This window comes from Strix uralensis, chromosome Z (genome assembly GCF_047716275.1).
Source record: "Strix uralensis isolate ZFMK-TIS-50842 chromosome Z, bStrUra1, whole genome shotgun sequence".
NCBI lineage: Eukaryota > Metazoa > Chordata > Aves > Strigiformes > Strigidae > Strix > Strix uralensis.
Window position 1 is genome coordinate 90,282,335 of NC_134012.1, and position 13,429 is coordinate 90,295,763.

At 46.3% G+C, this 13,429-nt stretch overlaps 1 protein-coding gene across 1 annotated transcript in view; it reads left to right on the forward strand.

The window, feature by feature from the left end:
- The first annotated feature begins 2,293 nt into the window (after positions 1–2,293).
- PDZD2 (PDZ domain containing 2) overlaps positions 2,294–13,429 on the forward strand; it is a 203,130-nt gene continuing 191,994 nt past the window's right edge. The window contains exon 1 of the mRNA XM_074856053.1: positions 2,294–2,401. The gene's annotated coding sequence lies outside the window, so the exon portion shown is untranslated. The remainder of the gene's footprint in view (positions 2,402–13,429) is intronic.

Consider the following 13,429-nt stretch of genomic DNA (forward strand, 5'->3'; position numbering starts at 1 on the left):
GTGATACTGTTATGTGGGGGGATAAGAAAGATAAAGCAAAATCCCTTTCCATGCCACTTCTACATTGGTGTAACCCCTGAAATGAATAGAATTGCTCTGATTTGAATGAGAAGTGGTACAGGCATAATCTCCTTCCTGGTTTTATCAATGAGCCATATAAATAGGCTCAACTTGTGGACCTTTAAAAACGAAGATAACGGATAATTGGAAGTTAGTGCGTGTATATTTTGGTGATTCTGATCCATACACTGCTGCTGCTGAAGTTAATCATCACATTTACATGGCTATTGGCTATTATTTCCTGCCAGAATTGGTCACAGGGGACAGCCGTGCTCTGAAATAAGGGCTCAGCACTCTGGGCTGCTATCCTGAGGTGCTGTGGGACCTCTGGGGATTTTTCATGTCCTACCAGGAGATAATCACATTTTTGAACTTGGGAGTCAAAGGGAATAATTCTCAGAATTTCTCCTGCTTTGCCCCATCATCCATCTTGCTGTTGTGAGCCAGCACCATTTCCAGTGAGCTACCTGGCAGCACAGAGGAATCATTTGCAAGCATGGCTGTTCTTATGTGGATAAATAATGAACAAAGAATTGTTCAAAGGCAGGACCCTAGAAACAGGTTGGAAAAATCACGGACAGAGACTGAATTAGTCTGGTATTGCAGTGCTTTTGGAGGGGCCTTGATCCCCTGTGACTTGGCATTGCAGGGGCACAGGATAGCATTAGCCACATGGTGTCTTGAGTGTTGACAAAACTTCATACACCCCCAAATTTGTTTCCATTGAAATTTCATTGAAATTTCATTGAATCATGTTCTGGATTAACCCTGGCCCTGCAGGGAATCACCTAACAGTCTCACACTTCAGCATGAAGGCAAGGGGAAAACCATGGCGGGTCATGGTCCTCCCAGGCGCTGCTTGGTTAACTGTGACCTGGCGGAGTGTCAGCGTGTTTGTTGACAGCACTGGTGGAAAATGTGCTCCTCGCTGGGAGCTGCTCTCCCACCAGTCCCAGCAGTTATTACTTGCTCCCTGTGCCTGGGGTTTCCTCACTGAAACAAGGTTACCAGCAGGAATTACACACCTATTTTTTTTGTGCCTTATCCCAGAATTCAGTCACATGGAAGGGGTTGTTTTTGGTTTTTTTAAGTTATTGCATGCTATGGCCTGACCAACACCACTGAAAACCTCCCTGCTCTGCACTAAGGGTGGTCAAGGGTGCGCTCTGAGATGCTGTTTTATTTGCATGGAAGTATTCTGCGTTTGCAGAACAATTCAGCTCAACTAACAGCATCCTTCACATGTTGATGAGTCCTAAGGCACTGCCTGGTACCTCATGCAGAGCCTGTCACTGCAACAAGTGCCTCTGGACAATCCTCTGCTTTAAACGCTGGGCTTGATTTAGTTATCAGCCCAGACATTGCCATCATGAGCAATCATCTTCAAAGGAGTGATAGGCAGAGCATCTGGGCCAAATTGTAACGTGATTACCTGACAAAGTCTTTAATAAAGACAATACTTTAGAGACACTTTGGTGGATCTGAATTCTTTTTTTTTTAGATTTAATTTTAGAACAGCAGTACTGGAAACACACTCCCTGAGCCTTGTACAGGCGCATGAGTCAGGAAGGGCCTCTGGCTTGAAAGAAAACAGAGCCGCTGACCATTTCCTTTTGCAGTGCCTAGGAAAAGTGAACCTCAAAAAGCAACCAAACATTTTAGAGTGTACTTTCATTTTAATAATATTAAGTTTCTGGTGAAAAAGGAACTTCTTAAAGTTAAAAAAGGATTCTTTTAGCTCTTAAAAAAAAAAAAAAAAAAAAGAAAAAGAAAGGGTAATTCACCGTTCATTTAAATCCTCTTTGGAACTAACACCGCCTGCTGAGCGAGAACAGAAGATAAAAGCGATACAAGGAAAATATTAAAAGGACTTAAAAAAATCCTGGCGTGCCCGAAAAATATTAACCTGCACAGAACAACGCCTGCTCCTCGGGGGTCGGAGATCTCCAGTAACTCTTGGAGCGCCAGCCGGTCCCCGCAGCGCGGTTACCGACCCCCCGGTCTCCACCGGCTCCCCATCAGCCCGCGGCGCCATCGGGCGCTCCCAGTGCCGGCTGGTGGGTCCCGCAGGGTCCCGGGGCGGGCTGGGGGGTTGAGGGGGGGGAACCCCGCCCGGGCGCCGCCCCGTGAAGGGCTTCCGCGCCGCCCGCCCCGTCGGGCCGCCCCTCGCGGGATCCCCGCGCCGCCCGCCCCGTCGGGGCCGCCCCCGCCGCTCCCCGGGCCGGGTCGGGCCGGGCCAGGCCGGGCGGGCAGCGCGGCGGCGCGGCAGGAGGCGAGGGAGCCCCTGCCCCGGGGACGCCGGGCAGGTGTCGGGGCGCCGGGTCCCCCCGTCCCCGCCGAGGTGAGTGGGGGAGCGGGGCGGCGGCGCGGGGCTGCGGGACGGCGGGGGGCGGGGGGCGGCCGGGGCCGGTGCCTCCCCCGCCGGCGGCTTCGCTCCCGCGGGGATGGGGCTGGACTGGGCTCTGCGGCCCCCCCCGCGCTGCCGCAGAGGGCCGGGGGGGGGGGGGCTCCAGTCCCCGGCGGTCCGTGCGAGTCGTGTCCCCCCCCGCCACCGGCAGCGGGGGGGCTACATTCACCGGCGGTCGGTGAGGTACAGCCCCCACCCCCGGTGCCATCGAGGCTCCATCACCCGGGGGTCAGTGGGTGCCGCCCCCCATTACCTTGAGGGCTCCATCTCCTGGGGTCGGCAGGGTTCATCTGCGCCCCCCCCCCCCGCCCCCCCCCCGGGGCTGGGGCGCATCATCTGCCCCTTGGGGGTTAGTGGGGGTGCACCCTCCCTCCGGGTGTCAGTGGGATGCCTCCCCCGTGACCCTTGGGGCTCCGTCCCCAGAGGGCCGGAGGGGGGCATTGCCCCTGGAGGGGGTCAGTGGGGGTGCATACCCCAGGGGGCTGGTGGGGTGCATCCCCCAGGGACCAGCTGGACTCCATGCCCATGCCCAGTAGGTCAATGGGGGAGGTGTCAGTAGGGTCCATCCCCTAGTGTTGGTGGGGTTTCAGTACCCTGGGGGGTCAGTGGGGCGCATCCCCTGGTCTGGGGATGCTTGCAGGGTCTCTGCCCTCATCTTGCTCTGCTGACCCCGGTTCTGACCCCGCATGAAGGGCAAGGGGCAGCTCCATCGCCTGCTGTGACACTTTGTGCTATGTCCCTGTGTTGTGGATTAGGTCATGTCGTGACAGTGCAGCAGGGCCCGGGGATATGAGGAAAAGGGGTGGCAGTCACAGAAAAACAGCAACCACCCTCCTTCCCTGTACACAACAGTTTAATAAAATCAGACAGCATGAAACATCTGGCTGATTCCCCCCCACCCCCAGTCATCAGAAGGCAGTTCTCTGTGTCATTAAATACTCTTGTCCACACAAAGCGGGCTGTGATATATGCAGTGTTGTAAACTCGGGAGCGGTTGTGGATGAGATGATACATAAGAGGAAAACATTAAGAGCTGACCTCAAACTCCGAAGTTAACTGTGCTGCCTCTCCTTCGGGTGGCCTGGGGTACTCTCTTAAACCTATCTCAGTTTGTAACTATCTGACCATTACACTTGGCTGCAGAAAGCTCTGATGCCCCTTTGAAGGTGCCATAAAGCTGTATTTGGACTTAATATAGCCCATCCCGTTAACCTCAGTGCTTTCCCTCGGTAGCCTTTTAATGAATGGCCACGCTCATGAATTTCTCTCAACTGGCTGTCAGATCTTCTCTGCTTCTGTCTGGAGAGAGTGTAGTGGGGCCGTGTGGGAGGAGGCCTTCAGTCCCTCGTCCCTGGGGGCTGTGGGAGTTGGTGGGGGATTGACATGAGGGGTTGGTGTGCTCTTGGCCAACGCAGCGGCAGTGGGTTCAAGCACTGTTCCCAGCATCCCAGCATTAGCCTCTCCATTTTAGTGGAGCCCTCAGGGCTTTGACTTTGTTTTGCTGCTGGCAAAGGGGCAGCAGGAACGGCTGTGGGCAGATCTTGTCAGGGCACTCAACTGCTTTGGTCCAAGTGATGCCTGTACACCCTCTGCAACCCTCAGTTTCATGTCCAGGATGTTCGTCCTTGCAAATAATGTGCTAATGCCTCGAGATGACTCACAAACCTTGCCATTTGTAGAGTGGCTTCTCTCTCTCTTGCATGGGTCTTGCACTGGACAAATTAATCTTCTGGGTAGCCAAAGCTCACAGTGCGTGGAATAATAGCCTGCAAAATTATCAAGGTAATAATTTTCTGAAAAACAAAATGCCTGAATGCAAATAGAATGTAAAATGTGTCTTTGAAGTCTTTTTTCTTTCAAATTATTCAGTGCTTAGCCTGGAGGAAACCTATTTTTTCATATTTATAAAACTTATGAACATTTTACAGAAGTGGGTTGTGATTTTTTTTTTCTTCTTATTTAAAAGAAGAGCAAAAAGTCTTTCAATTTTAATGACATGAGGTCTTTTTTGTGTTCCCTCTACAACATTGACAGGGGATTGGTAGTCTAAAAAACTTGACATGTGTAGATGTTTAGTCTGTTTTACCAGCTCCTGAGCTGGCAAAGGCAGCCGCCAGCAGTTCTGCCAGGAGCACAGCACGGCTGAGTCCAGCCAGGGATGCTCAAGATTCGCAGAGCAGAAATCAAGACTCCAGTTCTCTGAGATGAAGTAGAGAGAGAAGGTCAGAGTCCAAGTGACGTTGTAAAGGCTTTCCTAGGAATGCAAAGAGCTGCAACTGTCTCGTGTGGCAGGACTCATTCGGCAGTGCTGGTGACATCATACCTCTATGTTGTAAGGGCCAAATTTAAAAGGTGTTGCATGTCTTCATGATATTGCAGCGGGTGTCTTGCTAGCTTTACAGTAGCTTTATGGAATAAAGAAACAGTTCTGGGCAGGAGTCTGGCTGGGTACAAGAGTGCACAGTGTGCTGGGAGTTAGGAAGAGGCTTTAATGTAAGGTCCAGCTGCCCTAGCTTATTTGCACAGGCATAGTGAAATGTTTTGTTCAATTTAAGTAAAACTCTCCTCCACTTCCTGCTTTTAAAATCCAAGTTGTGACATCTGTGAAAAAATAACTTGTTTTTTGTTATTGTTTTAACAGTAGTTCTTGTACACAGCACACTTTGTCTCTTGAAAGGTCAGTTGAGTTGCCCTAAATGAAAAGCTGTGAATTTTACTTGAGTGATATATGAAAAGGTCTTATAGTGCAGGTACATTTCTAAATTGTTTCTGAATGTTATTACTGAAAGTACCTTTCTTTGCTATATTTGTACACATTTCTATACGAACTAATATTTCTGAATGCTTTTACTGTCTTCAGTATAGTGCTTGATATTTCGCTGGGTTTCCTGCAGGTGTTAATAGGTGCTCTACACAGCATCCTTACCTTAAATGGGTTCAAACCACTAATAAACTCCATTAGACAAGGGCAGAATTTACACAAAAAAAAAAAAAAAAAAAAAAAGTGTTAACTGGGCAACGTTAAGTCAGGAAATGCAGAGGCTGAGGCTCCAACAGCAATATTAACTTGGCTGCAATACACATCCTGTAAGCTCTTTTATGACATACATCTCATAATGTAAACAGGAATAAGCACATAGATTAATGTATGCAGAGAACGAGTAGAAAAGAGTATTTTTCTGAATTTGACCCCCTTGTCCATGAAACAGATGGCTCTTGTGTAGAGCTGGGAAAAGCCTGGTACTGCCTTACACAGCGCTGGGCAGCGTGTCCAGCACCAACTCAGACGTACCCAGTTGCTGATGGAGTAGAAATAACAGCAGCAAATGAGTAATTTGGGTGTTGTTTCTGTCAAACCAATACCATTATAATGAACTGCATTTTGCTCCTCAAGGTCTGTGAATTGTACTATGTATGATCCTTAAGTGTTCCCTCTTTCATTATTCCCAACTGGCGTGTCTGGCCCTGCTGAGGCTGCTGGGGTTGTAATGAAGTGCAGTGGCTTTGTTTGGTGAGTCTCAGCTTTCTACTTGTATTACCCATGTGTTGCAGTAACAGCTCTCCTGGCTAATTTTAACTAGATCATGTACAACAGTGATTACATGAGCACTGTATTTTAATACAGATCTGAAATGGACCGAGCAGTATTGCTCTTTGTATTATGTTGTCTTAATTAAAAACTGTGTTATTAATATATTTCACTAAATTGATACATTTAGCCTGAAGGTCACATAGTCTAATCTGGCCTTCACCATGTCACAAGACATTACATCTTGTGCAGTTACCACTATTTGCATGCGATGTGGTGTCATCTAGGGCAGAGTCTTGTGGTCCTTCAGCAGCAGCTTCCGGCAATGACAAAGGTGGTTCGGGTGAATAAAATTAATTTATGGTTAGTCTCCAAGAGAAAATAATTATCCTTTTCTGTTTAAAAAGGACTCCTAATCTAGTATCAACACACTGATATTGCTGCCTTGCTTTGACATTGTAAAGCTTTGCAAGGGAGATGGGAGCAGCTCTAATTCTGCAATCTAATACTTCTCCTGTTATACCTGCTTAATTGCAACGGCTCCTCTTTGGTGCAGCCTCACAAAGATTCTGCTAGAGCATTGTGGTAAGCCATGCCAATTGTGCTTTAATTTCATTACTGTTTGATTTGGCCAGCATTTTATTAACTGTCTTTGCAGTGTTAGTTTGCAAAGGAGATTAGTACCTGGGTGGGTTACAGCATTTACTGTGTGTGCTTAATCTAAATTCCTCTTGAAATGGAATTGTATTAAATTAATTTGGCAAAACTTTGAAATTACAGTAAGGCTGCTTTTGAGAATTGATTTATTTTTTTCCCAAGTAACTATGCTTATTAAAATTATCACGATTCACACAGTGAGAATGGTTCAAATCAAACAGAGCGTCTGGATCCCACCGGGTTTTGGCCATTTTTGCTTCATGAAAAGTGAAGGTAGGCACCGCTTTGGGGTCCCACTATGGTGAACGGCCGGCTGTCCTCAGTCAGGTCTCAGAAATGGAGCGGTACCTGTCAGGATTTGTGCTGGGGGAGTTACCAGAAAGAACAGCATTGAAAAATGAGGAAAATGTAGAAAATGGTCTCTAACTACATTAAAGACTTGTGAAAGTTCAACCATTCTGAAAAAAACCCCAGTAATTTTAGAGTGGAGCAATCCTCCCTGACTCAGACTGGGAAAAAGACCTATTCAATGTTACATGTTAATCGTATACAACACAAAGACTTTTGCCATGCTGTTTAAAATCCAGCCTTCTTTCAGCCTGTGTTCTGCTGGGATGTTTTCATCCAAAACGCACTGCTGAGGCTGACGGGAGCAGTCTGAAAAAGCGACTCTAACCTTCCTTCCTGACACTTCAATAGTGACATCCACTGTGGGAAACTAGGGCATAAATGCATTAACACTTGTCACTGGGAAGAAAATCCTCTCCGTGATGGGGACCAGAAGAGAGTGATTTTTAGATTCATGATACAAATTGGTTCATTATTTATTTCAATCAAAGTCTGTATGTGCTGTTACAATGAAAAATTAAAGCCTACTTTGCAGAATACGTGTGAGCTGACACTGCGCCAACCCCAAAGCCTTCCTGACCTACAAAATGAAGGAGAACTTTGGTGCTTGCTTCACTCTTCACAAAGTCTCAGACAAACAGGCTTTGCCCAGAAGTTTGACAGAGGCAGGACCTATTAAAACAGATGCCAAACCCACTATGTTCACTGTTGCCTTCCAGGGAAGACATCCTGCTGTTGCCTCCTGGGTGTTAGACATCTGCACAAGAGCAGCCCAGCTGCCTGGTCTTCTGTAAATACTTTGGACTTCACTGGAAATCGTCTTACCAGTGCCACCATCCCACTGCAAGATGTCCATAAGCTCAGCAATGCTCTTGTTTTCCTAGATGGGTAAAAGGCAGCCAGTTCCCTGCTGGTGCAAGTTTTTTCCACACCTCCAGCTGTGTGCAAATATAACAGTTGTATAAATCAGTAATTGTGATCTGGCCTAAGGAAGGGGTTAACACACTGCTGCTTCTCTCTCTGCTTCCAGAGCAAAAGTGATTGTCCAGCAGTGTGGGGAAAGTCACTGAGGTGTGTGTTCTACTGGTTATGCTGGTCTTGGGATGACCAAGATCTGTTGGGATATTTATGTATTTCTCAATACAATCAGAAATCAAAGAGCCTTCGAAATGATGTGGGTTTTGAGTGAGCCTCTGTCCAAAGTCTGTACCAAAACACAAACCCCAAAGGCTTTGCTTACTTAATGCAACCCGAACACTCTGATGTGAACAGTGCAGCCCCAGCAGCTCCATGGTGTCCCCTGCACTGGTGGAGGAGGCTGGAAGGGACCTGTGGCAGCCCCCTCTGCTCATTGTAGTGCCCAGCTGTCAGCCCATCAGCTTTAATCAGGGCTGGCAGGAGCTCTGATGGCAACTGACCTTATATTAAAGACTAAAGTCCCTGTCTCATCTGAACTCAGTTCCCATCATGAAGAATGTCAGATGACAAGTGGGACAGGCATTAAACATTAACAAGCTGTTCATCTTTAAAATATTAATCTTGGTCTTACGCTCTTACCTGTTTTCCCAGTGTGCCTGGGTTTGAAGGAATTGAGACTTTCATGAGTGATGACTGCCTATTTTGTGGTCATCTGTATCCCAGATCGAAGTGCCAGTTTCCAGCTTTTGAGCCCTCCTTGCAGGTATTTCTGCTACAAACATGCTTGCCCTGTTTATCTGGGAATACAAACATGTGGGTGGGCTGACTTCGGGACAGTTTTCAGTTTGCCTTCCAGGTTCCCAGCAGCATAGAGTATATTCCCCTTCCCTTAATAGTCTTCCTCACCCTTTACTCTTCTAGTCTTTGCAGCAGAAAAGCAAAGCATCTCATCTGTATGACTAAGCTACCTTCCTCCATGTGGGCTGTATTTGGATCCTCCACTTTTTGGGGTGAGGAGCTGAGCAGAGAAATGTCTTCATTGGTTTGATGGGGCTTGGGCTGTGAGATGAGATGTGGCGTGTCCTATTCCAGCAACAATCTATCTCCCCTCTTGTGTGGAGTAACAGACATCCTCCTCTTTCTCTTCTGAATAAAGCTACAAGCATCTCTATATGGGAAATCTGTCCCATAGCTCAGCTGGAAATAAATAAATGCAATAAACAAATGGGTGGCACTGCTCCAAAATGCACATGGCTGGTGTGCTGTCACTGCTGTTAGGTGTGGGGCTGTGGGGAGCTGGGTGTGATGGACTTGTCTTGGCCCGCAACCTTGTCTTTCAGTCCACGTCCACATGCTCATCAAAGAATTTAAACCTCTGTACAGCAAGTAGTCTTGAAGTGCGGTGAATCACAGCTCCTGCATGGCGAGGATGGAAAGGACCTGCTGGGTCACCTAGCCCTCTGCTTTGCTTTCAGAAGGTTCCTTCCTAATTAAAGCATGACTGGTGATTGCAAGATGTCTTGTTTGGGTGGTTTGATAAATTGTTATCCTCTCTGCAAGAAGTGAAAGTGTATTTACTAATGCAGTTGTAAACGTCTCAGCTGTGGGGTGGTTATTTACGGCACTATTCTAATGCAAATGTTTGTGGTTATGTTTGAATTGATCATACAGACAGTGCACACAAATTTTATTTCTTGGTGTATTTAGGCTTGTTTTTTTTCTCCGTTCTGCTGTATCTGTTCCACTATACACTACATAATAGAAATTGTTTGATGTGTAATTACCTGTCACTCAAGTGCCATTTTACAATATAGAGCTATATAAATTAAAATATTCTTCCTCCTCAAATTAATTTTGGTTCTTGGGGGTGAGATATTAGTGTTTGTCTGGAGAAGGTTTCACTAAATCATTTGGTACTTTATGCATTTATTTACTTTCAGATGAATTCTAAGTGAAAGGTAATGGCCTGTAGTTACAACTGCAGAAAAGAGCATTCATTGTGAGAGCCTTATGGTGGGCTGTGGTGCTCCCAGCATGGATGCAGCTTGAGTGCTCCAGTCTGATGGATGTGAAATCACCAGTTGTACACTGTCAAAGAGGTGACAACTGCCCTCTTGTAAGGTGCATCTTGGGGCATGAGGTAGGGAAAGATTTAGGCATCGCAGCTGCAGTTTCCCAAATGAACTATTTTTTGAAGTTTGTTAGTCCTAAGCCCCATATCTTCTACATGGTTCTTTTGTGGATGTGGGCAAGCATCAAAAATGGTAGCTCAGCTTGAGAAACATGGGGAAACTCTTCAGAATTGTTATTTCTTGTTTGGAGTGGTCCTGTAATACAGTATTGGCTTTTTAGTGTGTATAGAGGCAACACACTTTGGAAAAATTGAGTCTGTGAGCAGGAAGTCTTGCCTTGAGACAGCCTGCTTTGTGATTAACAGTTTTGTCTGTAGCCTCTTAATACCTGCTGCAGATGGGTTGATAGCTCAGAGGTAATCACTCTGATGCAGAAGTGCTGCTGGTTGGAAGGTACAATGTGGCATCTTTTAATGTCTCCCCTCAAGGTTTATTGGGGATAATCCTACCTTGGGGTAGGGATGGCCTTAAATCTGATGGATTTTGGATTAGATTAGATTTAGGTACCTAATCTATAGTGAGTAAAACTATTAGTTCGGATTTTGTAAGCACACAAAGAAATACAGAAAAATGTTGGAGACTTTTTGAACTTTATGTACTATTAGATAGTCAAGAAAGTGGACATTATTTTAGCTACTGGCAATGATACCACCATGGGCTCATACTATAGGGCTATGCCTGGATCCATTGATTTCCATTGTGGGAGGGAGGGAGGGTGCTCCAGCTTGTTCTAAAAACTACTGTAAGCTGCTAAGACCAATTACATTATTATTTTTTTAATTGTTAGTTGAAACTTGAACTTGATGAAGGCTGGAAACACAACAGAAATTACTATTAGTCTGTCAAAACTGAGCTTGAGCTTTTCTATGGAAGACCTAATACTGCCTTAAACACCTAGTTTCATTTTGATCTGTAGTTGCCTGGAGTCTGCCTGGCTGCATGGACCACTGAATGTGGTTGATACGTCAAGTCCATTGCGTACGCTCTAAGTGTCAATGCTTGTGTAGGTTGTGTTAAGTGTCAACATCCCTTATTTGTGGAAAATGATTCATTGGGGCCCATTTCTGCTAGAGCCAGAGCAAACCTGGAACAAAAATCCATGGCTTTTACAGTCACTTTTTTCTTTCAGCTTCCACTTCTATTTATTTTATGAAGCTACTGGCACTGCAGGGACAGTTTGCTCTTCCTCTGCCACAGACGGAAACATTCTGTTTGCTGGGAGGTGCAGCTGCAACCTGTGTTTGGCAGTTTATATTGAGCAGCAAACTGAAACTCCAGTTGAAATGAACACTGTTTTTCTTAAATAAGAATTTGTTTAAGTGGAATCTGGTTAAAAAACAGCTAAGAGTCTTTATGGAAGAGCTTCTGGTTTATACATGGCAGGGACGTGCACAAGCTTGCCAGCCTTTGGGAGAGGTGACCCTTCACAACAGTGTCCCTGTCTCCTTCCCGAAGCTGCCCAGGAAAGAGCAGGTTCTCAGTTCCCCTTAAATCTGGGCAGATTTTGAAGCGAGGGTGCAAAAAACCAGTCTAGCTTGTGTTAATACAAAGTGTATATAGATTTTTCTGAGACCTGTTTGTTTCAATGAAGAATGTGTAGGGATAGTCAGATCTGGTGTGTCGGGAAAGGCTTATAAAAGCATTCAGGACAATAACCAGCTGCTTCTTCTGGCTGCTGGCATGATTTCTTCTGACTACTTGGTGGTATACCTGACCAGGTGGGTCAGGTGTAAGCTGCTGCTTAGCCTGGGTCACCGTCTGAAGCCACGTCCTAGAGGACTTGTGTGTCCGTAGGTGATGGGCGCAAGCCTGGAAGAATGAACCCTCTCCCTGTGCTAGCAGTCCTGTTGCTACGTAGTGCTGTACATTGCAGAAGCCCAAATTGCTATCCAAAAGTATGAGTTTAAAGGTGGTCTCAGGAGCTCTAACTGCCTCTTAGTTTTCCTGATCACTTTGGTATTTATAATCCACCCCTTACTCTCCTGTTGCTGTGAAAAAAAGCAAAACAGGCAGGAGACACCAATTATGTGCTTGAGAACAATGAAAGTTTATGGTATTGGAAATGCTGCCAAAACATGAAAGGGAAAGGATGAATCTGGGGAGAAGAAATATATTTTTCCGTTTCTCACATTGTGTGTATCAGTAATGGATGGAAAATTATTTCAGACAAAGCTGTGAATTTTGTTTGTCCTTATAAAAACACTATAATTTCTTTTTAAAGCTTCCCTTTGAATGTCTTGGCCAACCTCATTTCACAGCTAGATATATTCATCTCAGTTAAATGCAATGGACAAAATCTACACAAAACAACTGCTTAACATTATAAGCAGCTTGCATAAACATGAATTATTAAGGTCACAAAAGCTCCTAGAAACCAGCAGAAATGAGTGCACAGTTGCATTTCTTTTTTTCAAAACATGCATTAATTAATAAGGGGCTTAGTGCCCAGTCTGTTTCTTCCCCCTGCTTCCATCAGATTTTGCTTTCATCAAGTAGGGGGGAAGTGTCATTTCTCTCTCCCCCTCCCCACTTTTCTTTGGCTGAAGCACAGAAATGTGCCAGACTTCATCCTGCACAAATCCGTCATTCACAGCTGTGATATCCTAAAAGGCTCAGGCGCGTTGTCTTGGGGGTGTCACAACAGCAACGCACCCTCTGAGATGGCCAGGGGTTTCATTTTATGCCTGCCTGGACTGCCTGTGTGCCTGCTGGGATAGGAGCAGGGCACTGAATTCAAGTTGCCAGGAGCTAAAGAGTAGTCATGTTGTGTGTATTTGGGCAGTGCAGAGAAGGCAAGGTGCTCACAGGAGGAGTGTGGAAGAGGAGAAGACAATAATGGGGATGTGGTAGTAGCTAGAGGTCCCATCCTCCCTCTGGAAGTGCCACACACCCCAGTTTGTGTAGGTGTAGACATCATGTCTGCTGGTGGTCCCCTCCACATGATGTGGGCATAGGCAGCGCCCGGTGGCTGTGGTGCCCCTGGACATTGGAGGTGCAGGAGTGTTTAGTGGGAGCTTCTCTCCAGCCCTTTCCAGCACAGGAAAGAATATCAGGGGCTTGACTGGGAAATGGGACATGTGGGCTGCTGTGATTGAGGGGCCAAGCCCTGCTTGTATGCAGAGTAAGGTCAAAGTGCATGTAAATATATGTCAAAGTCAACACTGGGAGCTGTTTGCAGCAAGGAGTTGAAGAAGAACAAAACAGGAATAGAATTATGTTAATTTTTAAAATTTATTTTTTCAGTTGTGGTGCTGGCTAGAGTGGAAGCAAGTCAGACTAACTGCGAGGAGGGAGGAGGCTGCAGTGGTCGAGGTGGGAGACAAGAACTGCAATGGTGGGTGCTGGTTGTGTGGGTGGTGGGGGAAGGCTGATTCTCAG